Raw genomic sequence first — 25,398 nt, 5'->3', positions numbered from 1 at the left:
CAGGGTTGGGTGGTGCAGGGGTCCTCATGAATACCCTCCCCAGCAGTATGAATTTCACCCCAGCCCCTGATCCTGCAGTCTGTTCCACGTGAGGTTTGTAGGGAGTAGGGCTTTGTGTAGGCTCAAGCTTCTGCACACGCAGATTTGACTGCAGGATCAGGGCCTGGGAGTGTGATCCACAAAGTGCTTTAAAATGCAAAGCACCATGCAGCGATGAATGTGAATCACATTAATGAAGCTTACGTTAAAAAAACCCTGTGATATAAATGCTAAATAGTATTAAAGCATCCTAAAACAAACAGCACGCGTGGGGCTAGACATTATTATCAATAAGGCATTTTATATTAAACAACGAAGCTGTACCCTGATGCAATTGGATCCAGGCAGGTGCTCCCCTGAGCATGGGTGGAACCCTGGACTCAGCCCATTCAGAACCAATTGTAGGATTGGGGCCCAAATGCCATTGTTAGTAATAAAAAAAAAAGTGTTTAAAACAATAAGGCATTATATACATGCTAAATGCTAATGTTATGTAAGTGCATCGGACATGAAACATATTCCAGAGCTGCTTAAAATATGATTAACAATAAAACCACACTACCCAGCATTATTGCCCTGTGCAGGCTGTTTCATGGCTGCATGTGCATGGTCTTAAGGGAATGTCTCTCTTTCTGTACTGGAACCCCAGCGTCCACCCCCACTCCTCCTTGCTTGCTTTTCCGGCTGCTGCTGGTTTGTACATCATTCATAATAAGACAACACCACCTGGCAGCGTGGCTTAGTGTAAAGTGTTGCCAGGCCATGGGAGTGTGTGTTCCTCGAGGCAGGGGAGGGTCTCTCCCTGAATGCTTCCCCCTGCTTGCTTTGCTTTGTGTGTTCTTAATAATAAAGCAATCCCGGGCAATACTGCCCGATACAGCTGGCTGCAAGGTGTGTGTGTGTTTGTGAAGGGGGGGAGGTCTCCCTTCACTGTATTGGACCCCTGCGTCCCCCTGCCCTCACCCCGCTGTTTGCTTTGCTGGCAGTTTGAATATTCTTAATAATAAACAGTGCCTGGCAATCTTGCCTTATGGACCAGGTTGGGAGAGGGCGTGAAGAAGGAGGGTCCATCCCTCACCCTACTGGCCCTCGGTGTCCCCCACTCCTGCTTGCTTAGCAGGTGGGGTGCATAATGCATCCTGATACAGGAGCCCTGCCGGGCCCTAGGGCCTTGTGCAGCTTGCTGCAAGGTGTGAGGAATGGGTGTAACAGGGAAGGCGTGGGGGGAGAAGGGGGTCTCTCTCCCCTGTCGGGGAACCCCACTCGCCCCGCTCTGCACCCACCCGGCGGCTTGTACATGTCGAATCCTAAAATGGCAATACGGCCTTGGGCAGCCTGCTTGGGGGAGGGGGTGTGAAAAGGGCAGGGTCTCCCCTCCCCCACAGGCCCCCCAACAGGGAGTGCTTGGCCGGGCTGGAGGCTGGTTGGGCTGTGCAACAGCAGCAGCCGCCCTGCCTGCTTCTCTCCTCCTTCGCCGTCGCTCCCATTTCGGTGCGGCTGGCCACCCCGCGCTCCCCCAGCGCGGAGTGTCTGAGAGCCGTTGGCTGCTCTGAACCGTTTGGCTCCTTCCCTTAGTAACAGCTTTTACATTCTGCCTCAATTCCTCTTCAATCTAAATCACACACACACACACAGATATTACTTCCCTCCCCCCCCCCTTCCTCGGGACTTAATCTCTCAGCCCTCCCCCTCCTCTCTTCCCCCCCCCCCCACTCGCTCTGGCTTGGGATCTAATTGAATATCACAGCACTGTTGGGTGGCTATTTATTCCCCCCCCCCCCTTTTCTATTTTGTGTCTTTTTTTTTTTTTTTTTTTTGCTTGGAGTGGGCACCTCAGCTGAGAGGGAGCTTGGATGTGTCTCTAGCTGGATAAAGAGGAGGAAACCCAGGGTGCATTTCTTTTGCCTCCATTGCAAAGGAAAAGGGGGGAGGGCAAAAGCAGCCACTCAGCCATCAACTGCAAGGTAAGGACTTGGGGTGTTGTGTGTGTTTGTGTTTTTTGCACCAGCATTTACCTCTCCTGGGCTGGATCAAATGCCTCCAAGGGGCGGGGGGGGGGTTATTATGGAGCTTCTTTGGGGGAAGGCTGGGAGGGCTTTGGGGAAGTGATCAGGGCTGGGGGGAGGGAGCTGTGTTGGTCTGTGCTAGTTGGGGTGGGGGATGGGCACAAGTGTAACATGTCTATTTTTCAACTTGGGTCCCCTTTTTAAAAAACAATAATGTATTTTTGGGAGCTGGTGGATTTAATTGTAAATGGCACCTCTTTTTAAAGCTGGGGGGGAAGGGCTTTCTTGCCCTTTTCTTATTTCTCTCCTCCCCTCCCCCCCCCCCCTTTGGATTTTATTTTAAAGGCTTTAAGGGGAAAAAAGAATTTGCAGCAAATTGAATCAAGGAGCCATCATGAGGCAGGCTGGTTTATAGCCTATTTTTAGCCTGATTTTTGTAAAGAAGAAGAATCCTTCCCACCCCCCCGTGCATATTTACTACTAAAACCGGGAGGGAGGGGGGCAGACCACCCCGAAGTGTGACCTGAGGTCTGTATTTTGCAGTCGGTTTATGGTTTGTGTCTGCAATGTATAATGTTAAGAAAAGCTTGGGGAGAAATGTGCTTGTGTCTGAACTCATGCTGGAGTGGGGGAGGGGAATCTGTGTCCACACTTTCCACTGTGTGATTTTTTTTTTTTTTTGTTAATTTCCTTTCTTTTCAACTGTGTATGTTGTTTTCATTTGTAGCTTAGAGGGGTGTGTTTCCTTTTTAACTCCCCTGGAGATGTAGCCCTGGATTTAAGAGAAGAAAATATCTGTATATGTAATTTTTTTTTAAAAAAAGTGTAAAGTGCCAAAGTTATTGTTGATCAGTTTCCTGTTAAGTTCTCTGTGGAACATGATCACATCTTCTTTTACAGGGTAAGGGCCACATGTAAAAGACAAAACATGGGCCCTAGTTGTGGAAATAAGCCTTTATACCTGTTAATGGGCTGTGTGTTTTTTTTTGTTTTTGTTGTTTTTTTAACTTAATAGTATCAAATATCCAAAATGAAGCAGGCAATCTTGTTCTGTGCATTCTATATTTTTAAAAAGACCTTTATGCCTAAGTTATATATTTTTCTGTGCTGTTAATTGAATATATTTATCCATTGTAAATACAAAACATGTAGTTCATTATACCATTTAATGGGGTTAAATTGTACATTGAAGTTGTTCCAGGTGAGTTCAATTTTCATCACCAAATTCCCTTTTAAGGAAAATTTATAAGATAAAAGTCTCTTTTGCGAGAGAGAGTGCCTTAGTTGTGCTTAATGGCAGAGTCTTGTTGCTTGAGATTGCATGTTGAGTTTTCAAGATAAAGTTTCATCTGTAGGTTGCTGTGTAGGATTGCAGAGTGAAGTTTGCTCGTAGAGTTTTTACTATCAGATGTACCCAACATTCTCATTTTGCTGTCTGTATAAATCAAGACTTAACTGATTTATGGAAGCAATCACAAAATATACTCATTCTTTGGTGTTAAAGCATGGGAGGTAAAGAGTCATGATCTGGAAAATTCAGTCTTGTCACATAAAAATTAGCTGAGCCTGATTGCTGATACTTTACTGATCTAGTATGTAAAATAGATATTTGAAAACATCACAAAGCATATTAACAAGGGAGGGGTCTTTATTATAGATGGGCCACGCTCTCTGGATACTGACCTTGGGCTTTAGGTAGAGCCTACGTAGAGAGAGGTGCTACTGGCAGAATTCAGGTTTGGATTTTGAATAATGCCTGAAGTTTTAGGGCTGTCCAAGTTTTGGGCCTTGATTGTGTAGTGAACTTTGCAAAACCTCAGATGTCTGGCCTTGGTTTGGACATCTCCATATTCATCTTTTCAGCATACAGTTCAAACTTATTAAGGCTCGGATCCTGGAAACACTTATGCAGGTGCTTAACTTCAACCACATGAGTAGTCCCATTGGTTTTAATGAGACTATTCATGAGCTTAAAGTTAAGCGTGTGTTTAGGTGTTTGAAGGATTAGAGCCTGAGATTTATAAAAAGCTTTACTGTCAAGGTAAATCTGCTTAGTATGCTGTCGGTGTTATGTAAATAATAATAAACATTCTATGGTTTCCCAAAGTGATTAATTTTTTCTTTTGGTTAAGATCTAATGAAATAGCACTGTATTTTATTAGTAATCACAGATCACCTGAGACTACACTCTCATGGTCTCTTAAATTTTGTTAAGGAAGTGCAGGCTTGTCTCCATGACCATGTGGTTCATATGGGATTATATCTTGGGAACTTTGTGGCAGGTCTCCCAAAATAGTATTCTGAACACCTGGAAAATATTTAGCATTCACTCCATGAGGGAAGGGGGAGGGGAAGGAAATACCATTTAAACATGTAAGAGTAGTTGGGACTTGGGTTCGTAATTTTAGAATATACAGGGGTTTACAGTTGATTTTGTTCATTTAAATGTTTCCCTGCTTCATTGAGAGTAATAGGTCTAATAATTTTGATCAGCATTTATTTGCTGCTCAAGGTTCTCCCTTCCCCCCCCGTTAAAAACAGTTAATTTTTTTCTGAAAGAAAATTTTTACAAATCCGCTTTTAGTTTTTCTTCCAATGATTGATGTTTCGTACATTGGTTTGAAGTTATAAGGCATTATAAAGTGCTAAGTATTGTAAAACTTTACTTGTGACTTTGTAATCATTACCACTCAGATAGCTGTGATGGTAGAGAGCATTGTTAAATCCTACTCACAGATAGAGTAAGTTGAAATGGTCAAAACACGAATATATATTGTGTGTGTGTGTTTGTGTGTGTATATTCACTGTGTTTTCAGTTGTTTTTCAGTGAGGCACAGATCCAAGTGCATGTAAAGTAAATTGAATGGTTACTTACACAGGAGTTCACATTCAAGTCAGATGCCCACTGTTATAAATGTTATAGAAGCAAATTAAGACCCAGTCCTACAAGAGGTTCCATCTGGACAGACCCACACTGAAGTCAGAAATTCTGCAAATACAATGCATGTGCTTAGTTTTAAGCACATCTGTGACCGCCTTGACTTGAATGGGGTCTATATATGTGCATAAAGTTGATCATGAGAGTTTGAGCAGGGTCAGGGTCTTAACTATAATTTCTGTAAACTATATTGGTGTGTGTGTGTGTGAGAGAGGAGATGACTTTTTTTTTTGGTGAGTACAATTAATTCCTACCAAAGGAATATATTTACTGCTTGTTGATTGTTATTTCTGTTGATATGGTAAAAATTCTTCTGAATTAGTATCTGCTGACTGAGGGAGTGTAAAATAAACATACAGCTCATTAAAAGGTGAATGACATGACTAGTGGACCTTTTGAATGACCACTTGTTGAATAAATAAGTCTGTTCCTGTGTGGCATTGCTGTATAAATAGGACCCTACCAAATTCACGGTCCATTTTGGTCAATTTCAGAGTCGCAGGATTTTTAAAATAGTAAATTTCATGATTTCAGCTATTTAAATCTGAAATTTCATGGTGTTGTAATTGTAGGGATCCTGACCCAAAAAGGGGGGGTGGGCCACAGGGTTACTGCAGGGTGTATGTATGTGATACTGCTACGCTTACTTCTGTGCAGCAGCTGGTGGCGGCACTGCCTTGGAGCTGGGCAGCTGGAGAGCAGTGACTGCTGGCTGGGAGCCCAGCTCTGAAGGCAGAGCTGGCAGCAGTAGCAGTGCAGATGTAAGGATGGCATGGTATGGTATTGCCACCTTTACTTCTGCGCTGCTGCCTGTGGAGCTGGGCCCTCAGTCTCGAGCCACCACTCTCCAGTGACCCTCCTAAAAGAACCTTGCGACCCTCCCCTCCCCCGCAACTCCTTTTTGGGTCAGGACCCCCAATTTGAGAAACGCTGGTCTCCCCCATGAAATCTGTATAGCATAAGGTAAAAGCACACAAAAGACTAGATTTCACAGGGGGAGACCAGATTTCACGGGCCGTGAATTTGGTAGGGCTCTAAGTATAAAATATCACATCTTCAAATGAATAGCTGATAAAGGAATAATAACGCCTGATTTCCTGTTGTAGGCTCAGGATCCACCAAAAATCTTGGCTTCCCCATGTGCAACTTTCTGAACACTTCAGTGTGATGTTCTTTTATTTAAATTCTTAGTTTCCATAAAGAAACGTAGAGATAACAACTGGTTTTTCACAGACCATGTTTCATCCGAAGATCTCAAATGGGGTAGATGGGGGACTGTTTCACCCATCCTGAAAATGTAGCCCCTGTGAAATAAAATATGGCAAGATAATAAGTTGAAAATGTCTTATCCAGGTGAAGCTTCAGGAGAGTCTGCAGGGTTGAGCATTTGACTGGTGCAAAAATAATTGGTCAATTAACTGGTGAAATATTGGTCAAATGTCAAAAATAGTCAAATATTTTAAATTTTGTTTGTTTTTGTGGGTTTTTTTAAAAGAACACGAACAACAGTCACAAAAAGAATAAGACTTTATGGTCCCTTGTAGGCATAACCGTAGCTACTTGTGCCTTTATTACAAAATAAAAAGTTAGTTAACTGAGTTACTTTAACTCAGAAAAATAGGCAACACAATGAAGTTCTGAAAAATGGAAGAATGTCACTGTGATATAATCACAAAGATAGGCTGCCATGTACATCAGGTAATTCTTGCTGGAATATCTGGCAATATTTAATTGTGGTCAATTGTATAAATGTACTATTTATTTTGGCAGAATGTGATACCTAATTGTAACTTGTTAGGACACTGAAGCTGTGTCTTAACTATGAAAAAAGGTGTGTGTTCTCCGCTCCAGTTAACTAATGTGGGATGAAATCCAAGTGAAGACAAGGCAGTTAGTAATTTTCGTGTGAGTTGGCAGGTTGAGTTCAAGACTATCAGGGAGCCTGGTCTTGAACTCGACCAGTTAACTTGTATGAAAACTACATTCTGCCTTGTATTCACTTGGATTTCATCTTGCATTGTTTAACTCGAGTTAAGATCATGCTTTTTTCATAGTTCAGACAAGGCCGAAGTTGGTTGCAAAAAGTGCCAAGGGATTTTTAATGACCATGAGTGGTCAGAAGTTTAGTTTTTAGCTATTTCTGAAAGACTTCCAGCCTCATAATGCCTGATGCCTCCTAAAACAGTGATTTGGATACTGGTACTGCTACTTCAGGCTCTTGTGAGACTCTTTAGGTTCCCTATCTTCGTAATGAACCTCTGTTCTGGGCTTGTGATGTGGTGGCAGGAATTGGATGTGAACCAGTCCAAGTGGCATTACTGATTAGAGAATGTACAGTTAAATGGGAAGTGGTGTGCTTGTACAGATAAGGTGAACTGGTACTGTTGGCAGAAAATCATACTGAAGGGGTTTAGGTCAGGACTGACTTGGAAGGAAGATTTCTGCTTACTGAGTCACCAACACCACAACATGCAGCACTCATGCATCTTTAGCGGTTTTCCATGCAACTACTGAGCCATCCTGAAAGATCCTAGTTTTGACATCTGAAAAGATGATCTTATGCTGCAAAGCTGCTTAATGCATTAATCTTTTTAAGAGTATGAATTAACACCTTTGTTTGGAAAAGAGAAAATCTTGGGTAGACATTGATGGTCATGTTTTCAGATGCTGAGCACCCATAGCTCACTTTGAAGTTCGTGGGAGCTCTATGTGCTTAGCATCTCTGCAAATCAGGCCCTAAGTGTATTTCACTGGCTTTTGCAAACTTCAGTTCGGGCTGTAAGTCCTATTTCTGTTGGGTTTCATGATAGTGAAAAACTACCACCTCCCCACCCCCCCACAGTCTGTGACTTGAAATTTAATGTTTATTCCATTGGTGTAATTTTTTTTTCTCCATGTTGCAAAAGAGTGATCTTGATTGATATTGATGTCTAGCAGTAAAAGTTCAGAATAATCCGCAGAACATCCTGGGTGTCTTGTTTGTTTTGTTTCTTTTATGATCCAAAATCCAGTTCAGCCTCTTTTTCTATGTACTACGTTACGGAGAAACTCCAAATAAGCTGTGTGCCATAAGCAAGCATTTTGGAATATTACTTTGGATAGCTGGAACTGCATTGCTAGACATTTTAGTTGGTCTGCTGGAGCTGTGTATTAGGCTTCCCCACCCCCTCTGGCGAGGCAGGCAAGCAGCTGTTTTTGCAGCTGATGCTAGTGCTGCTTTTAACCCATTGGTGGGGCTGCAGAATGATTTAATCACCTCCCCAGTAGTGTAAGTTGCATTTAAAGCTCATGTTGAACTCCCACTGACATCACACCGTTGTAGATTTTATGAATTAAAACTATCAAACTGATTATGGAAACTTTTTTTCTCTTACATATGCAGTTGCATTGTTTGTTGGCAATGGCTCGAAACTACATAGCACAGTATATTTTTGGAGCCTTATTGAAGGGGAGAAGTTAATGGGTCAAATTTTTACTGTTGAAGAGTGAGTGGTGCTAAGTACTGTGCCTGACAGGAAAACTGTAGACGTCAGCCTTGAGAGGCCCTAAATTTAACTTTTTGAATATGTTGTGTTTCCTTGACATTCAAACAGGCAGTGTTAAAGTTCACGTTCTTCAGATGGGCAACCTACCACCCCCAAATCCAGTGAGCTGGGGATGCTTGCAAACACAGACACACTTGAGGGGAATGTCAACACCCCAGTGGCTCAAAAGGAAGAGTTGGGCAGGGAAAGTTGAGGGACTGCGTTGAAGGGCACTTAGTGCCAGAGTGATGCTGGGTGGCCTGACCGAGGAGTGAAATTGCAGATGTTACCTTTTGTCCCTCATTTTGGAGGAGCCAACCAAGGTTTGTATATCAGGATGATTTCTAAAAGGATTTGTTTTCCTGTACAAATAGATATCAAAGGTAGGATTTTTTTTTTTTTTTTTATGTTGGCCTAGCCTCTGCTCCTATTGGAGCAAATGCATTTTGTCATTGACTTTCAGTGGGGATTCAGTTGGCCCAGCTCTGAGTGATATGAAATTCCTACACCAAAATACAAATTGATGCAAAGATGTGCCTCCATCTTTCATACCAATCCACATTCCAAATCTGCTCAGCTAAGAAGAACAGGAGTACTTGTGGCACCTTAGAGACTAACAAATTTATTTGAGCATATGCTAATAAATTTGTTAGTCTCTAAGGTGCCACAAGTACTCCTGTTCTTTTTGCGGATACAGACTAACATGGCTGCTACTCTGAAATCAGCTAAGAAGACGACTCTCTATTTGAGGTTTAACCAAAAATGCTTGGGAGGATTTAGTTTTGATGCTGCATGAATTTTTTTTTTTTTTTTCTGTCTAGGTGTGTGGGCGGTAAAGGAGGTCAGTGACAAAAATTAGGTTTAGAAGTTCTTGAGCATTATTTGTCCCATATGAGGTTAAAGGAAGTATTGGTGGCTCTCCATTTGGCAATAAATCCTTCAGTCTGCAGTGTTTTGTACAGAGACTACTACTATTAAACAATGAATCATAGCTAATTTTTGTATGGATGTCAACATTCTTATTCTATTGCAGAAGTTCCTGCTGGGAGTCTTAACATAAACACACATCCCTGAATAAAAGCTCTTAAACCTAGATTTTAATTGGAATGTCCTTTACAGAAATACAGAACTTGCCGTGGTGATCTGCAAGAACCTTTCACATCCTATTTTTCAGAGTGTATTTTCAAATTTAATACTGTAGTGACTTTTAATTTTTTTTTTTTTTTTAAATTCACTGCACAGGTGTAGATAATGCAAAAGTCAGAGAAACATTTGACATCAGCATTAATAAACAGCTTGCCAAACAAGTTATGGTAACAACATATATTTGGTAGCAACACATTAGTTGTTTCTAACTGCTAATATAACACCCTGATATGGATTAGAGAAACAGGCTGCACCTTGATTTGAACAGGCTAATTGTGTAGAGATAGCACTTGATTCTCATTTCATTTTAGGTGTGTGGTTAACCTACCTACATGTAGCAATTGTTTGATATTTCTTGTTTCAATTCTGAATTCATTGCACTGTGTAAGCAGAAAGAGTTTATAGCAACATAACCTCAATGTTTTACAGTGAAATACCACTCAGGCTATAAATTCCAAAGAAATTGCCCACCAAGCAATTTTAGATAGGCTTGATGTGGCAGAAAAAGAGATCTGCTGCTAAATTTAAAGATATCTCAAGGACACTCACCATTATTGGAAATATTTGCCTGTCAATGGGTGAGTTGTAGAACACACCTTTTGTCTTTTCATTATTGCATCTGCTACTTGTGTAGATTGTAAAAGGTCTTTGGTTCCTTACTGGAAATATCCTTGCATTTATGTGCTTCATGTTGGCAAAACCCATGTTAATTGGTTCTTCCAGTGTCTCCCCATACTAGGTTATTTTTATAAGGTTTATTTATTCCAGTTCATCAAGTACCTATGCAAAGTTCTCAGAGCTTTCTTACTCTGTACATGCTGTATTCATTATATCTTAGACTCTCCACTATCAAAAAAACCTTGCCTACTCAGACCATTCAACAGCCCAATTGAGCTTTCCATGCACCATAAATAACATCCACTTTTCATCTTCAAGTACATAAAAGGTTGTTACAAGGAGGAGGGAGGAAAAATTGTTCTCTTTAACCTCTGAGGATAGGACAAGAAGCAATAGGCTTAAATTGCAGCAAGGGAGGTTTAGGCTGAACATTAGGAAAAACTTCCTGTCAGGGTGGTTAAGCACTGGAATAAATTGCCTAGGGAGGTTGTGGAATCTCCATCATTGGAGGTTTTTAAGAGCAGGTTAGACAAACACCTGTCAGGGATGGTCTAGATAATACTTAGTCCTGCCATGAGTGCAGGGAATTGGACTAGATGACCTTTGAGGTCCCTTCTAGTCCTGTGATCCTACGTTTCTATCTTCTGGGTGAATAGATAGGCCTTATTACATGCCCCAAAGGCAAACAAACCCACCCTCCCTGGGTGGGTCAGGTGGACATTACTAGCTATTTCCACTGAATATTCTTGAGTTTAAAACAGGAGGGGACAAATGTTAAGCAAGCAGTGTTATCCTGAGGTCCTGGTCTGATCAGTATTGGTTAGGCATCACATGAGAGAGAGGCATGCTGATTGCTCAGGAGTATGAAGTAAAAAAAAAAGTAACTTTCTGGATGTTATTTATATTGACTAGGGCTCGTCAATAGATTGAAAACAAATTAGATGAAAAATAGGGAGGGGGCAATAATTTATAAATATATTATCCACTTTCTGACTAACTCTTTTAATACTATGGCTCCATACCAGAGACTGAGCTGGTATGTCACCTAGCGTATCCGATATCTGTTAGTACTAGTGCTTCTGTTATATGGGCTGAGATGTTTTGCTTTTTGTCATTTTAAGTTACCAAAACTGTTAACATTAAGGGCCAATCTTCAGCTGGACCCCACTGAAGAACTGAAAAACTTGCAGGCATGTCATTGGAATCTGTAAAATCCTGTTTGTGTATGCATTTATTAGCATGCTCAGTGGAGCTCCCCACCCCTTTTCCATGTCTAACTACTGCATTTTGGAATAGGTCGTTGGTGTTTTTCAGAGTACAAAAGAGAGAGACAGCACTTTTGCAATTTGATTTGGAGAGACTGAATGAAAATGACTTGCACTTTACTTGCTTTGACAGTAGTATAAATGGCAAAAGCCTGTCAGTGTAATGTTGTGTTTTGAAACACACCCATTTCTGTGCGCACATTGCTTATTCCAGGAGAATCTAGACTTTTGTATTAAGCTTTAAAGTTTTTTTTCCTTCAGAAAGACACATACCTACTTCTGTGCTGATTAACACTACCCCCCATTTCCCTGCTCCTCCCCCCCAAAACAAACCCCCAAACAAAACCATTACATGCCCACCAATAACATTGTGGCAAAATGTTGTTTTTCATTTCTCTCTCCCCAAAACTCACCTCCATTTGCCATCTGCCAGTGATGAGCTTTCTATTGTTTGCTGTCACATGAATAAATAAAATGAAGTTAATAGACTTCCCATATGAGGAGAGATTAAAGAGGCTAGGACTTTCCAGCTTGGAAAAGAGGAGACTAAGGGGGATATGATAGAGGTATATAAAATCATGAATGGTGTGGAGAAAGTGAATAAGGAAAAGTTATTTACTTGTTCCCATAATATAAGAACTAGGGGCCACCAAATGAATTTTATTGGCAGCAGGTTAAAAACAAATAAAAGGAAGTTCTTCTTCACACAGAGCACAGTCAACCTGTAGAACTCCTTACCTGAGGAGGTTGTGAAGGCTAGGACTATAACAGGGTTTAAAAGAGAACTTCCATGAATTTATCTAGTTAAGTCCATTAATGCTCATTAGCCAGGATGGGTAAGGAATGGTGCCCCTAGCCTCTGTCTGTCAGAGGGTGGAGATGGATGGCAGGAGAGAGATCACTTGATCATTACCTGTTAGGTTCACTCCCTCTGGGACACCGGGCATTGGCCACTGTCAGTAGACAGGATACTGGGCTAGATGGACCTTTGGTCTGACCCAGTATGGCCATTCTTATGTTGTTCTTATATAGGCCTACAACTTCCATGGCTCTCTTGGCATTTCACATTTCTTTCTGTTCTTTTCCTCCACCTCATTCACCCCCCCCCCCCTCAGTTCTCTTATTTCCTGTTATCATTTTGTCTTTCCCGTCTTTCTTTGTTAATATAAAGGCTTTCCCTGGCCATTTTTGTATTTGACACTCTTAAGCCAAAACAGTCCTCTCACCCTATTCTCTGTTTACTGTTTTATGGTTTCTCTGCTCTACTCTTTCTGTCTTCTCTCCTTCCCCGAACTTATCTGCCCTCTCTTCCCCAGTCCAACTTACGCATGTGGAAGTGATCTTCTGCAGTCTTTGAATCAATAGGAATTTTGCTGTGTGTGAAGACAGCAAAATTGGGCATTCTTCCTGCACTGTGTCACGCTGTTCAATTTCATTGTGTGTTGCAGAGTGAAACTTACTGGAGACATGAGTAAGTTTCATTCAGCAGCCTGTGTTGCAGAGAGTAAGATCTGGAAGGGGGCAGCTATGAAAGGAAACCGAGTTGGCAACTTTTGGCAGTGTCTTTTATTTAATAAAAATAAACTTGCCTTCAGGCACTAAGGGTTGATCCAAGTCCAATTAAAGTCAACAGGGGACTTTAATGGGAGTTAGCTTGGGTCCTTAGTAGGAATTTCAAAAGCTGCACTGGATTAAATGAAAACCTTTTGGTGTTTTTCTGTTTTGAGCAGTTTAGTCCCATGCTTTTTAGCATAAGGATTGTTTATAATAAGTGACATTCAGGTTCTGACTTAAAGCAACAAAAGCGAAGTCAGCCATAATGAATTCAGTCATAGTCTCACCTAGTTTGTATTATGGTAGTATCTAGAAGCCACAATCAGGATTGGTGCCTCATTGTTCTAAGTGTTGTAGACCTTGATCATGGAAACTGAAGTCTGTAAACAGACTCCTTTAGTACGGGCCTCTACCAGCACAGATCAATTTGTGGAATTGCAGCTATAATGTTGGAGGACAGTCTCTAAAGAGCCTACAGTCTAACTGTGTCCAGGAACTGCAGTAATGCCTGAAATTACTCTGCTTAATATTTAATCTCTAGAAAGTGACCATTACTGATTTGGTGGAGTAGTTGTTCAGGAACTAAAGAAAATAAAATGAGGGAAAATTGATACGTCATAAACCCAGCAAAATCTTTCTGATAATGCGTGTGTGTCCTTTCTCTGAAATGTACACAAGCATCACAGGAGAGTAAATAAGATGTACTTTGACAGAAGGCAGTAAAAATGGTTTTTACTTGAACGTACTTAAAATATGATTGTAAGCTCTCTGGTGCAGAGATATTGTCAACACATAACCTAAAAATAGCACTAGCGGCCCATAGGTCGTAGACTCAACATAGATTACTGTTATTGCAATACCACGCTCTTGCCTCTTAGAAATTTCCATATTCAGGAGTATATAATGTAGAAACTTGGCATGTAAAGTCTCTGGGTGTAAATAGACAGTTGTATTCAGGTGAAAAATCCCATTGGAATTGATGGGAGTTTTGCCTGAGTAAGAACTGAAAGATTGGATCCGCTGCCTGGGAGTAATTTTATTTATTATTTTGTTTTTTCCATTTCTGAGGCCTGGCCTATACTAAAGGGTTAGGTTGATGTAAGCTGCCTTTCATCAACCTAGCCATGGAAGTGTGTTCACATAAATTTGACTCCTGCCGACACAAGTCCCTCTATGGTGATTTAGTAACATCACCTCCCCAAGTGGCGTAGAGGGATACTTGATGTAATTAGGTCGATGCAGTATCAGTGTAGACACTGTGTTGCTTACGCTGACTATTACTGGCTTTCAGGAGCTGTTCCACAATGCCCCACAATGACAATACCATCGATACAAGCGCTCCTGGTGAGGACACGCACCACTGACCCAAGGAGCCAAGTGTGCGCGCACACAAGCAATTTAACTGGTGGCTGTATGCCAATATAAGTTAGGTTGACATAATTTTGTAGAGTAGACATGGCCTTACTATTACCAAACATAAATTAAACTATTTGTCTGACTCAATGTTTTTGACTCTGAGGTTTGTAGTGTAGACCAAGGCTATCTCATTATAACTACATCACTCAGGGATATGGATTTGCTGAGCGATGTAGTTATACCGACCTAACCGCTAGTGTAGATGGGAGGGCTTCTCCTGTCGACATAGCTAGTGCTTCTTTGGGAGGTGGCGTACCTATGCTGATGGGAGAAGCTCTCCTCGGCATAAGAAGCGTCTTCAGCAAACATTACAGCAGCACAGCTGCAGTGCTGTAAGTGTAGAAAAGCCCTTAGAATAACATTTTTCAGGTCATTCGTCTACAATCTGGGTTGAGACATATAGTGTTCTCCCCCACCCACCCCAAAATATTTTAAGTCTGAATTATTAAACATTGATGCTTCCAGTATGTTTTATAGCAGGGGTAGGCAACCTATGGCACGCGTGCCGAAGGCGGCACGCGAGCTGATTTTCAGTGGCACTCACACTGCCTGAGTCCTGGCCACCGATCCGGGGGCCTCTGCATTTTAATTTAATTTTAAATGAAGCTTCTTAAACATTTTAAAAACCTTATTTACTTTACATACAACAATAGTTTAGTTTTCTATTAAAGACTAATAGAAAGAGACCTTCTAAAAACATTAAAATGTATGACTGGCACGCGAAACCTTAAATTAGAGTGAATAAATGAAGACTCGGCACACCACTTCTGAAAGGTTGCCGACCCCTGTTTTATAGCATTCACCAATGCGCTCTAAATTGTGACAGCTCTGTACTGTGTATTATTAGGATGCTTGGAAAGATATGGATCCTCAGTTGGTGTAAATTATCATAGCTCTGTTGACTTCATGTTGACGTGCCTTCAGCTGAGAAATCTGCACCTTTGTGAGCAGCCACTATAGTCTATTGTTAAATGACTTCTTTTGGTGGCTTATAGATAAGTTGTAAAATATTATTGTAGTTTCATTACAGCACCAACAGTAAGTGTTTTTTTTTTTTTTGGATTCCTAATGCAGTTATTATAGAATTACTGAACATAAATAGATGAGTCATCATTTAAGGATTTCAGCTTTTTTTGCACCAATGCTGTTTGCCTAGACAATCTCTTTTCAGGAACTGTTTAAAGAGAATAACTTGCAGTTTTTGAAGGGCACCGAAGGAAGGGCCCATGGAATTATCTTGCAGTTCAGTGTTAATCCCCACTGCTGTCATAGAAATTATTTCTGCAGCTTTCCATAAGCTTCCACACCTCCAGTGCAGCAACATTGTATGTCCTTGGAACTCTAGAGAACTCAAACATCTCCTAGAATTCCTATTTTGAGACTAATATATATGGTTAAGATGCTGTGTTAACTTTTTTTTACTGTAGTAAAGAGTTTCCATACAGAAAATGAAGTACTGCCCCCTGGTTAGGGCTGGGGGCTAGGAGTCAGGATCCCTGGGTTTTACCCTGTGCTCTGCTACTGTGTGATCTTGGTGAATGATTAACAACTTTACCCATGCAAAACTGATCTTCTGGGGATTTTTGAGGCCATGTTTATAAAGTGCTCTGAGATCTTTTTTAGATGAAAGGCTCTCTAGAAGTGCAAAGTAGTTTTAATTTTATTTTTCAACCTTTGCTAACTTTGAGTTCATAGCTTAGGCAAAAATATTCCTTTCATGTTGATATTTTCCATGCTGGGTTTACAGTCTGATAGGATTTTTTCCTCCAAGTTGGACAAAATTTGGGACCTGAGTCTACAAAGACTTGCCTACTGTGTTTTAATTTCTGCACTGTGAATGGCCCTGTTGAAGTTAGTAGGACTACTAAGCATATGTACATGCATACAGTTACATTCGTAAGACCTTGTAGGACCGGGTCAGTTAGAATTGAAGACAGTTTCTTCCAAAATTCCCGTGTCTGGTGATCATGTCACAACGTGATGGTATCCTGACTGTTTGGGCTTGCCTGTGTAGCTGTGACTAAATGGCAGTATAATCATGTTCCTGAAACAAGATTTAGTAACATGGTTATACCACAGTTTGGTCTGGTATTCACAAGCAAGATATAAGAGTCACTTTTGTGTTTATGTGCCTGGCAAAATAGTTATGAAAATTTACAAGCCCAGGCACAAAATGTTCATGTGTGCCCTTCACTATGATTCTTGATAATGAAATATCTAATGGTATTTTACTTGCCTGTCAAAGAGATACATGGCCTGGGGCAGATAGAATTTTGCAAGCCTTGTCATGAAAGTGTACATCTTGCATGAAAATTAATATAAGACAAGGCACTAACTACTGTGTTATAAGACAATTTCCCACCATGCAACTTCTGGCAGTATAGAAAGGTTCTAGAAGGCAAATCATGGTCTTTGGGGGAAAAAACAAACCCAACACCATAACTGACCTTTGTGCATGTGTATAGTTTGCCTGCTTGTGCCTGCGTTACTAGAGATTTATAACACCCTGTTTTCACATTTCATCTTTTGGGCTAAAATTTTCCATCCCTGCTTGATGATGAAGTTAGGGTTCATTCTGTTTTTTAAACAGTTTAAGGAAAATCTCTTCAGGAGTTTTTGAATTACGGGAGAATTTCTTTTAAAAATACATATTATTACCTTGTACCATATATAGATGTATACCAGAAAGTACTGAAGCGTGTACCTTATTCTGAACATAATCTACATAGCATTTTTGCTTGATCTATTTTTAATTTTTTTTTAAGAACGTCGTTAGTGGTTAAAAATATCACTTGTGCGCACGATCCTCGGCCTCTAAGATATTTCAGAGACCTTAATGAAGCCCTTTTTCCTTTCAGACGTATCTTCACATTCTTCTGACAGACTTCTCTAGGGAGCTGGGATATTTTTCATGGGGATACTAATTGACCCAACTAAAAATTCTCTAGAACCTCTGGTCTTAACACTAGGACAACTGACATTATTGAGGTGGGGGGAAATTGGGTTTACCATGATTTTAGAGCTCCCATACCATATTATAACAAGAAAGGCAGCATCCCATTTTCAGCTTCTTATGAAACTTTCATATTTGGGGCTGCAATTTTCCAGGCTTTGTCTCTGTCCAAAGATGAATTAAAAAAAAAAATTTTTTTTTGTGGGGATAGGATGTGTGTAAGTGTGTTTATTTCAGTAGAATAGAAAAAAGATTGCTGTTAATGTTTTTTTAACCATCTCTTTTGTTGAAATTTGGCACAGCAGTGCCCTAGCCAAGAAGATTGTTGGAGAGTTGTAATGTAAAAAAGTAGATGGAGTTGTGTAGTCTGGTGAACATTGGTTTTATTTGACCAAGCTGTGAGCCTATGAAAATTGCTATCTAAGCATATGTGCTAATTTTGGAACAAGATAATTCGTGCTAATGCCTCAGTTCTGCACACGTTTTCCCATGTGCATAATATGAAAGTTAAGCCTGTATATGTGGTGCAGGATCGGTGCCTACTCTTGTAAAGGGCCTATCTTGAATAACTGCAATATGCTCTGGATCAGGCTTAAAATGCTCAGCTAGGGAAAGCTGCACTTTATATACATGTCATGTGGCTACCCAGACAAAGTGAGCAGGCCCTCAGCAATTGTACACCATTTAATATACTGTATTGGAAAGTTTGCTGCTTAGTGACACTCCAGAGAAGCGGAAGAGGTTTTCATAATTTTGAAAGGCTCATAAGCTGGGTCAAATGGAAATCAGTTTTCAGGTCTGCAGATCCTTTACTGTGGGGTTGAGGTGGATTGAGTAGTGCCCCAAAGGCAAGAAGTTTTCTCCTTCCCACCATCCCAAAGCCACTGGAAAAGGCACCAAGACTCCTAGGAAAATGGGCTCCAGAAAAGGATGTTTGAGATAATGCCCCTTCAACCTGTACCATTCAGGCTTTCCCTCTCCCTGACACAGAAGTCCTGTTGGGAGTCTGTCTTCACTACAGAATTAGCCTGAGTTCTTACTTGGGTGTTGCACCCTCCATTCACATGTGCAAATCTCTCACTTGAGTTAAGTGATGCTTTCAACCTGGGCACAGCTAAGGGGTTGGTTTAGAGTCCAAGTTCAACTTTCACTTGGACTGCTAACTTGCAGTGACGACGCAGGCTAAATTATTCAACTGCTGATGGCTCTCTAGTGCCTTCCCACAACTCTCCTGTCTGTCATGAGCATACAAGTTCTCCCACAATTCACTGGGATGGAATCTTAGAGCGACTCAGCTTACTGCAGTACAAAGATCCATGGCATATGCTCCAAGGAGTCCTAGTGACATACTGGAGAAGTGCAGCACCTGTGGGGACACAATAACGTGGGTAGGTCTTTGCAATGTAGCTGCTTGCACCCAGGTGTCAATTACTCCAACTAACTCTGTAGTGAAGACATGCTGGGAGAGCAGAGAGCCAGGACAGCCCTGACCTGATGAGACAGGAAGCCAGTAGAGGTATATCACCCAGCCCATAGCAAGCCTTCCACTCCTGGTCAATAGACTCAGGCTAGCAGAGCTTGAGCTAGTGCTATAGAAATAGCTGTGTAGACAGTGCTTTGAAGTTGTGGCTCAGGCTGGAGCTCAGGCTCTGAAACCTAGGAAGAGGGGGTGGGCTTCAGAGCCTCAGCTCCGGCCCGAGCCGCAACTTCAAAGCACTGTCCATACAGCTATTTCTAGTTCACTAGCATCAGCCCTGCTAGCTTGAGTCTATGGACCAAGCTGGGACGCTCACTCCCGCTTGGTCCAAAATGCTGTGTAGACATACTGTTAGAGACCAGAAGGCCCCCACTTGTCACTTGGCCTCTTACCTTCCAATGAAGATGTCGGCCCGTAGGCGTACACCCTAGCTCCCTTGTGCAGCACCACACCAGCCAGGTTACAAGGCCTCAATTCATCAAGTGGGCTGCCCCTCTTGCTGACTGAGCTGCCATATTTTTTTATGTAGCACCTATTTGAGGCATTCCTCAGTGAGTCCTATTTCTGGGTCAAATCATGCCTTCTAAGGCTTGTAGAGGAAAGGTTCGCTTCTGTGGATGTTGTGCGATTTATGGGATACAGTGTTATGGTGGAGCCTTGGTGTAGAGTTCCAGATTATGGCATTTTCTTTAAAAACAGCCATCCAGCCACAAACACCAGAGGACATTCCTTGTGTGTATGCACTAAATGATCTTTAATTATGATCACATACTGTTTCACAAATGGTGCAATACAATATCATAGAATTATTTCTAGCATCTTGTAGTACTGTGTGTTTCTCTGTACGTCCGACTACCTTAAACCTCAATCCTGCAAGTTGCTTTACATGGACTTCAGTGGAGCTCTGTGTGGGGCTATGGGTTCACTCACACAGAGCTCATTGAAGAATCAGGGCTTTGCTGTTCTTTATATAAAATTACAGAAACTGTTCTTATACAAATACTTCATGTTAATTAGAATAACAGAGAAATAGCTCACCTAAATTTGCAGATGAATTATCTTTAACTGCCTCTTCCCAGGCTGTGCTGTTGGCTGAAAATAAATTGTATAGTGCATTACTGTTGACTTAATTATTTACATACCTTAAAGAGAAGAGAACTGATAAAAAGAATGCCAAAGACATATGGAGCCATCACAAAAATGAAATTACCAAAAAGAACAAATACAAATATAGCATAAGGTGATCTTTTTTTTTCTATCTGATTGTAAGAAAAATGATTAAACTATATCACTGTTTGAGATGTAGTATGCGATCATGTTAGTACATACAAGAGAGCTTAAATAAGACTGAATAATATGTAATAATAATGTAATCCACTATTGTGGACATCTGTGTATGAAATGCTAAAAATATTTTTTAGTACAAACATAATATACAAAAAGATACAATTGTCCAAACCAAATGCAAATTAACAAAATATAGGGACATAACACCAACTATCCAGCTTATCAATTGCTTGCCATGCTGTACATGCATATTAAATAAAGTATTACCCACACAATCATCCTGTCCTGTTGATAATCCTGTGTGGTGAGCATTTTACAAATGTTGGGCTATATGCACAGCATACTCTTAGAACAGTCTTGTTGGGGGGGGGAAGAAAAAGCAAAAAAGGAAACTACATTTTGTCAGGGTTTTTCATTACATAACACAGAGCAGTGCACATATACTATTGGCCAACTGGGCAAGTAAACAAATTATTATTATTATTATTTTTTAAATAAAAATAAAAATCAGATTTTTTGGTGTAACTTAAATTGTTTTCTTTTAAAAATGAAATGTTTTAAATGAAATCTCAATGTAATATAAAATTATGTTAAGTTTTAAATTACTTTTAATCTCTTAAAACATTTATAAAAAAAAAAAAATTCAATCCGTGAGCCTCTATCAAAATCTTTACACTAAAGGCTGCATTTCTACATCAAGAAAGTTGGTTTGCCCCCGATTCTAACTTTTGAGGTCAAGCTTTATAAATATAACACAATAAGTCATGTAGTATATTAAGGGCATGTTTCGTTTAATAAAAATAAATTTTATATGTTTTGTGTCAAGTTACATTAAGATGGAATTTAAACAAGCGCAAATCATGAGCAAAAAATTAATTATGTAGTAAATAAGCAATATGTCATTCACTATTTTCTAACATACTAAAAATGTACAATTAATAAGAATCTGAAAATATTAAGCTATATAATTGCTAAATAAATGCATATAGTTATAGTGTACCCTCCTAGGTAGCAAAAAGATGTACAAATCTAGTGTAAAGGCTCTACTGAATTGTAAATCAAGATGTTTTGTTATATCAACTAATGAGAATGCACCCTTCAAAAAATAACTGAAATATAAGTGGAAAAGTTGATTAAAAATTGATGATTTAAATTTAGACTTTCCACTTGGTGACTTAAACCATGATTTAAATCAAGGCAATTTAAATCAGTGATTTAAATCATGGTTTAAGTCACCAAGTGGAAAGTCTAAATTTAAATCATCAATTTTTAATCAACTTTTCCACTTATGTTTCAGTTATTTTTTGAAGAAGGGTGCATTCTCATTAATCAGTCCCCCCATTGGCCAATATTTATTTTACAAGTATAGGTTTAAGTATGTGGAGGCTAACGGTAGTAATTTATCAGCAAACTATACAGCTAAATTGGTGCATGAGGCATACTGAGGATACTGGGTGATTGTTGGAAATACTATAATAATTAGAAATGGTTAGAGATGGGCCCAAGCCATACCTACAGATCCAGATCTGTATTGCAAAACAGTTTGGGGTTGTTTAGAACTGGTGTTAGGATATTCTAGTGATAAGGGACAGTCCTAAACTTTGTATTTGGAGTCCCACTCTCTCCAAGTTTGGGGTGGTTTGGATATGGGATTTTTGGTTCTGGGCCTGACTCTACCAAGTACTTAAAAAAACAAACAAACAAAAAAAAAACAACCCCCCCCCCAACCCCAAAAACTAAAAACCCAAAAAACAATTTGAAAATGAAACAATGTTTTGTATCTGTTTAATAATAGACTGTATTTTTAGGCCGGGCTGGTAGTGCTGCCTATCATTAAGGTTGCCTCACACATCACATTATCAAACCCTGTTTTCACTTCTTTATAACTTTACTAAACCTTAACCATTTGGGCTGAAATTTTCCATGCTGGGTGACTGTTTCAGGCAATTTTTTTTTTTTTTTTTTTTGGAAAATTTTAGTCAAAACAGTTAATCTGTTTTAAAGAATAAAGCTATGGGAAAATAATTGTGTTGTCCTTGTTAAACATTCTGGTGACCTTCTGTGTCAAGTATGTCTTTTGTCGTCCTTGCTTAAATTTTGCACAAGCAACCTTAGTTCTGGCATTTCCCAACTTTTGCATGCTTTGACTAATATTCTTTTAATGTAGTTTTTATGCATATTTATTTGAAAGTTAAAATAGCAAGATGTCACTCATTAGGACATAATCAAATGCTCAAAGATAGAACAAGAAACTAATTTTTTTATTTTAAAGAGTTAATATTCATCAAACATTTATGAAGATATCTAACAAATTACGACAAAACATTGTCTAATAAGGATGAAAGGGATGAGGTTCTTAAACACTGACTGGTATTACAAAGAATTTTGACTTAATGTATTCATCACCTTGATGTACATTTCCAGTTTATTTTCTCCAAAATGTCAAAATACCTTTGAAGGCTTTGTTGAAGTTTATATTTTCTCCTTATATTGATGGTTGATTAACACCATTGCATATATTCTATACAAAAATATTTTGGAAGAACGGACTCATTAATTTTGACTGTTTCATTTAAAACTTTATAGAACTGTCCAAATCTAAATTACGCCATTGGTGGGATGGATGGTTTCTGTAGGGAGCCTGGGAAGTCAGCTGAGGAATGGAGGTGGGAGAGAACTGTACTGTGAAAAGGGATTGATTCTGGCTGTAGGGAGGCAAATCTGAGTCCTGATTCAGGTCTGCACTGAATCCTGCACCTACTGCTGAAACTCAAATTCCTCTCCAGTTGTTATCTTGCTGTGGGTTGCTGACAACTCTTTTGGATGGCTAATCAGAAGGGCCGTGTGACTTACATTAGAAGGTCAACCTGGGATGGGAAACCAACTTTATAGGAGAATGGCAGAGGTGGACTATAATATCTAGGCTGTGTGTGTTCTTGTTAGGGAATGGAAAGGCGCAAAAGAGAGGAGGGAGTGGGGGCAAAAGCTAAAGGGAAGGTTGAGCGGGGCCTTGTAGTGTATGTCTACACTGCCATTAAAAACCCACAGCTGGCCCATGCCAGCTGACTTGGGCTCATGGGGCTTGGGTGAAGGGTCTGTTAAATTGCAGTGTAGACGTTCGGGCTTGAGCCTGGGCTCTAGCACCCTGCGAAGTGGGAGGATCACAGAGCTCGGGCTGCAGCCCAAGCCTGAATGTCTACACCACAATTAAACAGCCCTGCAGCCTGAGCACCGCGAACCCAAGTAAAAGTATGAACCAGCCACTGATGTCTAATTGCAGTGTAGACACACGTATAGTTTCATAGTGTTTAAGCCCAGAAGGGACCATCTTTTTTGTTTCTTTTCACCAAAAAGTTTAGTAGTGATTTTGCATCTAAAACTTGTAAAATTAAAAACTTCCTAACTGTCAGGGTAGTTAACCGCTGGAATAAATTGCCTTGGGAGGTTGTGGGATCTCAGTCATTGGAGATTCTTAAGAGCAGGTTAGACCAACACCTGTCAGGAATGGTCTAGATAATCCTTAGTCCTGCCATGAGTGCAGAGGACTGGACTAGATGACCTGTCGAAGTCCCTTCCACTCCTTTGATTCTATGATTTCTAATCATCTAGTTCAGAGTTTCCCAAACTTGTTTTGTGGTGCCCACTTTGGAAATTCATGCCCCATACATGTCCCCCTCACTGAGGCCAGGTCAGGGGGTGGATGGAAGGAGTGCCCAGTATGGGGGTGAGAGGAGTGCCTCGTACCCCTGGGGGACAGAGATTGTACCCACCAGGTGACAGTTGAGGAAGCCTTCTGCTTCCTGTAACAGGCAGTCTCAGCTGCCTGGACCCAGCTCCCTGCCCATTTTGCTTCCCACCCCTTTTCAGGGAAAGTGAGTGGACCTGCACTGAAGGGCTGGGAATGGGAGGGGAGCGCAAGACTGCGCCCCTGAGTACTAGATCTCCTGCCAGACACAGCCCCCCTCCGACCCTTCAGTGCAGCCCCATCCACTTCTACTCAGGTTCTGTCTGGCAGGGGAAGCGGATGAGGCTTTGTGCCCTAGAGCTGCACTGAGGTCCAGAGGGAATGCTGTCTGGGAGTGGGGGAGGGGAGGTGTCAGTACTCCCATGGTCAGCCTTCGGCTTCCTGTTTGCAGAGTGCCTGCTGGCTTCCCCAGCAGAGGAGGGTATCTGCCAATTGGTGGCTGCTACAGCAGTGAGGTAGAGAGATGGGTTGGGAACCTGGTCCTGGCAGCTGAGCCCAATCGCACAGAGCCCTGTCCACTTCCCTGGCCAGAAAGAACCCCCTGCTGTCTTCGGCCCTGGGAGGTCCTTGGGCCCCCAAAATAATCTTGTTTCATGTTCCCCCATTTGGGAACCTCTGATCTAGTCTGACCTGTATCTCACCCAGGCCATTACATTTCATCCAGATGCCCCTGAGTTTAATGACTTTAGTTAGGCTACAGCTTTTCAGCCCTCAGGGGACTGAACTATTGTATGCCATGGGTGAGAACAGGAGGGAGTGATTTCTTTCACTTCTGATGAGCACAGTTGTTTTCTGTCACTTAATGAACAACATGAGGATGTGCATGCTAGCTTTTGAGTGCCCTAAAGCTTAATGATACCATAGGATTTACTTTTTTACAAGATAACATAATGGCTCTTAATTCAGTGTCCCTTTCTAACAAGTTGTGCAGTATGGCAGGAGGTGAGAGGCAGTTTCTCAGGTAGGCCAGTCCAAGGCTGTTTATGGCTCCTTGGTATGCAACAAGCAGCTTGGAGGCTTCATTCAGCCTTCCAGACTGCACTATCTGGCCTACAAGTCTTGCACAAGCACTTACTGAGCTGTGACCAACCTTGGAGTTCGTGTGTAGCAGCATTACTGTGACAGGGAATGATGCGGGAAAAAAAAAGGGGGTGGGTGGGTAGTGGTGGTAACACAGAAATCATTATTATATTACCTGTGCTGGTGTTCTACCAACACTGATGCTAAGAACATGTTGGGTATTGCATTAATAGGGACCTCAGTATTTCTACTGTTGAAGATGACAAATCCTGGGGCTACTGGCTCTGGGGTGGGGCCAGAAATGAGGAGGTTCAGGGTGCGGGAGGGGGCTTCAGGCTGGGGTTGGGGTATGGGGGGTTGGGGTGAGGGCTCCGGCTGGGAGTGCGGGCTCTGGGGTGGGGCTGTGGATG

The 25,398-nt window shown here is 41.0% G+C and overlaps 1 protein-coding gene across 5 annotated transcripts in view; it reads left to right on the top strand.

The window, feature by feature from the left end:
- Nucleotides 1–1,862: 1,862 nt before the first annotated feature.
- Nucleotides 1,863–25,398, top strand: part of TBL1XR1 (TBL1X/Y related 1) — a 164,782-nt gene continuing 141,246 nt past the window's right edge. For 4 of the 5 annotated variants that reach the window (XM_065410347.1, XM_065410343.1, XM_065410346.1 and 1 more), the window contains exon 1: nt 1,863–2,003. The gene's annotated coding sequence lies outside the window, so the exon portion shown is untranslated. Of the gene's footprint in view, nt 2,004–20,018; nt 20,177–25,398 lie in introns of those variants that run through there. The other variant, XM_065410345.1, reaches the window with a different exon arrangement.

The sequence above is a fragment of the Emys orbicularis genome, chromosome 9 (assembly GCF_028017835.1).
Source record: "Emys orbicularis isolate rEmyOrb1 chromosome 9, rEmyOrb1.hap1, whole genome shotgun sequence".
NCBI classification, from domain to species: Eukaryota; Metazoa; Chordata; order Testudines; family Emydidae; genus Emys; species Emys orbicularis.
This window is presented reverse-complemented; position numbering and strand designations above follow the sequence as displayed.